This window comes from Oncorhynchus mykiss, chromosome 19 (genome assembly GCF_057628025.1).
Source record: "Oncorhynchus mykiss isolate SJ-2025 chromosome 19, ASM5762802v1, whole genome shotgun sequence".
Classification (NCBI taxonomy): Eukaryota; Metazoa; Chordata; class Actinopteri; order Salmoniformes; family Salmonidae; genus Oncorhynchus; species Oncorhynchus mykiss.
Window position 1 is genome coordinate 15,387,718 of NC_143040.1, and position 4,051 is coordinate 15,391,768.

At 43.9% G+C, this 4,051-nt stretch overlaps 1 long non-coding RNA gene across 1 annotated transcript; it reads left to right on the forward strand.

The window, feature by feature from the left end:
* The first annotated feature begins 360 nt into the window (after positions 1-360).
* On the forward strand, positions 361-2,548 carry LOC149975093 (uncharacterized). The gene is made up of 2 exons (XR_016488790.1): positions 361-1,818; positions 2,187-2,548. It is a non-coding gene; the product is annotated as an uncharacterized LOC149975093 (long non-coding RNA).
* Positions 2,549-4,051: the final 1,503 nt, after the last annotated feature.

A 4,051-nucleotide genomic window follows, 5' to 3' on the forward strand; every position in this document is an offset into this window, starting at 1 on the left:
TCTGAAATAGCACCCTATGCCCTATAGTGCATCAATTTGGACCAGGGCCCACAAAGTCAAAAGTAGTTAACTAAATAGGGAATAAATTATAAAGAAAAATTTATCCATGCTTTTGTTACTTCTAGGTTAGACTGCTGTATTGCTCTACCCTCCGGCTACCTGGATAAAGCACTAAATATACTTCAGTTAGTGCTAAATATGGCGTGCAAAGGAGCAAAATAAATAAATAAATTAAATACAGTTGGGAAAGAGGTAGTTGTTTGGGCTAAATTATAGGTGGGCTATGTACAGGTGCAGTAATATGTGAGCTGCTCTGACAGTTGTTGCTTAAAGCTAGTGAGGGAGATAAGTGTTTCCAGTTTCAGAGATTTTTGTAGTTCGTTCCAGTCATTGGCAGCAGAGAACTGGAAAGAGAGGCGGCCAAAGAAAGAATTGGTTTTGGGGGTGACTAGAGAGATATACCTGCTGGAGCGTGTGCTACAGGTGGGAGATGCTATGGTGACCAGCTAGCTGAGATAAGGGGGGACTTTACCTAGCAGGGTCTTGTAGATGACATGGAGCCAGTGGGTTTGGCGACGAGTATGAAGCGAGGGCCAGCCAACGAGAGCGTACAGGTCGCAATGGTGGGTAGTATATGGGGCTTTGGTGACAAAACGGATTGCACTGTGATAGACTGCATCCAATTTGTTGAGTAGGGTATTGGAGGCTATTTTGTAAATGACATCGCCAAAGTCGAGGATTGGTAGGATGGTCAGTTTTACAAGGGTATGTTTGGCAGCATGAGTGAAGGATGCTTTGTTGCGAAATAGGAAGCCAATTCTAGAATTAACTTTGGATTGGAGATGTTTGATATGGGTCTGGAAGGAGAGTTTACAGTCTAACCAGACACCTAAGTATTTGTAGTTGTCCACGTATTCTAAGTCAGAGCCGTCCAGAGTAGTGATGTTGGACAGGCGGGTAGGTGCAGGTAGCGATCGGTTGAAGAGCATGCATTTAGTTTTACTTGTATTTAAGAGCAATTGGAGGCCACGGAAGGAGAGTTGTATGGCATTGAAGCTTGCCTGGAGGGTTGTTAATAACCTCTTAGAGCTCTAGGGGCGCTATTTCATTTTTGGATAAAAAACGTTCCCGTTTTAAGCGCGATATTTTGTCACGAAAAGATGCTCGACTATGCATATTCTTGACAGTTTTGGAAAGAAAACACTCTGAAGTTTCAGAATCTGCAAAGATTTTGTCTGTAAGTGCCCCAGAACTCATTCTACAGGCGAAACCAAGATGATGCATCACCCAGGAATTAGCAGAATTTCTGAAGCTCTGTTTTCCATTCTCTCCTTATATGGCTGTGATTGCGCAAGGAATGAGCCTACACTTTCTGTCGTTCGCCCAAGGTCTTAGCAGCATTGTGACGTATTTGTAGGCATATCATTGGAAGATTGGCCATAAGAGACTACATTTTCCAGAGGTCCGCCCGGTGTCCTTTGTCTAAATTTGTGCGTAATCTTCAGGTGCAGGCATTTTCTCCTGGGATTCAGGAGAGAAAGCATGTTTCCAAGAACGATGTATCAATGAAGAGATATGTGAAAAACACCTTGAGGATTGATTCTAAACAACGTTTGCCATGTTTTCAGTCGATATTATGGAGTTAATTTGGAAAAAAGTTTGCGTTTTGAGGACTGAATTTATGGATTTTTTTTGGTAGCCAAATGTGATGTATAAAACGGAGCTATTTCTAATACACAAGGAATCTTTTTGGAAAAACTGAGCATCTGCTATCTAACTGAGAGTATCCTCATTGAAAACATCAGAAGTTCTTCAAAGGTAAATGATTTTATTTGAAGGCTTTTATGTTTTTGTTAATGTTGCGTGCTGGATGCTAACGCTAATGCTAACGCTAAATGCTAACGCGAAATGCTAACTCTAGCTAGCTACTTTTACACAAATGATTGTTTTCCTATGGTTGAGAAGCATATTTTGAAAATCTGAGATGACAGTGTTGTTTACAAAAGGCTAAGCTTGAGAGATGGCATATTTATTTCATTTCATTTGCGATTTTCATAAATAGTTAACGTTGTGTTATGCTAATGAGCTTGCTGATAGATTTACACAATCCTGGATACAGGGGTTTTTTCATAGCTAAACGTGACGCAGAAAACGGAGCGATTTGTCCTAAACAAATAATCTTTCAGGAAAAACTGAACATTTGCTATCTAAGAGTCTCCTCAATGAAAACATCTGAAGTTCTTCAAAGGTAAATGATTTTTTTGAATGCTTTTCTGTTTTTTTGTGTAAATGTTGCCAGCTGAATGCTAATGCTAAATGCTACGTTAGCCATCAATACTGTTACACAAATGATTGTTTTGCAATGGTTGAGAAGCATATTTTGAAAATCTGAGATGACAGTGTTGTTAACAAAAGGCTAAGCTTGAGAGCTAGCATATTTATTTCATTTCATTTGCGATTTTCATGAATAGTTAACGTTGCGTTATGGTAATGAGCTTGAGTCTGTATTCACGAACCCGGATCCGGGATGGGGAGATCAGAAAGGTAAACACAGTGTCCAAAGAAGGGCCGGAAGTATACAGAATGGTGTCGTCTGCGTAGAGGTGGATCAGAGACTCACCAGCAGCAAGAGCGACCTCATTGATGTATACAGAGAAGAGAGTCGGTCCAAGAATTGAACCCTGTGGCACCCCCATAGAGACTGCCAGAGGTCCGGACAACAGACCCTCCGATTTGACACACTGAACTCTATCAGAGAAGTAGTTGGTGAACCAGGCGAGGCAATCATTTGAGAAACCAAGGCTGTTGAGTCTGCCGATGAGGATGTGGTGATTGACAGAGTCGAAAGCCTTGGCCAGATCAATGAATACGGCTGCACAGTAATGTTTCTTATCGATGGCGGTTAATATATCGTTTAGGACCTTGAGTGTGGCTGAGGTGCACCAGCTCTGAAACCAGATTGCATAGCAGAGAAGGTATGTTTTATGATTAAGTATAGTCTGGCCCAGGAGTGTGAAGGTGAACGGAAAGGCTCTGGAGCAACGAACCGCCCTTGCTGTTTCTGCCTGACCGGTTCCCCTCTCTCCACTGGGATTCTCTGCCTCTAACCCTATTACAGGGGCTGAGTCACTGGCTTACTGGTGCTCTTCCATGCCGTCCCTAGGAGGGGTGCGTCACTTGAGTGGGTTGAGTCACTGACGTGATCTTCCTGTCTGGGTTGGCGCCCCCCCCTTGGGTTGTGCCATGGCGGAGATCTTTGTGGGCTATACTCAGCCTTGTCTCAGGATGGTAAGTTAGTGGTTGAAGATATCCCTCTAGTGGTTTGGGGGCTGTGCTTTGGAAAAGTGGGTGGGGCTATATCCTTCCTGTTTGGCCCTGTCTGGGGGTATCATCGGATGGGGCCACAGTGTCTCCTGACCCCAGTATTTATGCTGCAGTAGTTTATGTGTCGGGGGCTAGGGTCCGTTTGTTATATCTGGAGTACTTCTCCTGTCTTATCCGGTGTCCTGTGTGAATTTAAGTAGGCTCTCTCTTATTCTCTCTTTCTCTCGGAGGACCTGAGCCCTAGGACCATGCCTCAGGACTACCTGGCATGATTACTCCTTTCTGTCTCCAATCCACCTGGCCGTGCTGCTGCTCCAGTTTCAACTGTTCTGCTTGCGGCTATGGAATCCTGACCTGTTCACTGGACGTGCTACCTGTCCCAGACCTGCTGTTTTCAACTCTCTAGAGACAGCAGGAGTGGTAGAGATACTCTTAATGATCGGCTATGAAAAGCCAACTGACATTTACTCCTGAGGTGCTGACTTGCTGCACCCTCGACAACTACAGTGATTATTATTATTTGACCATGCTGGTCATTTATGAACATCTTGGCCATGTTCCATTATAATCTCCACCCGGCACAGCCAGAAGAGGACTGGCCACCCCTCATAGCCTGGTTCCTCTCTAGGTATCTTCCTAGGTTTTGGCCTTTCTAGGGAGTTTTTCCTATCCACCGTGCTTCTACACCTGCATTGTTTGCTGTTTGGGGTTTTAGGCTGGGTTTCTG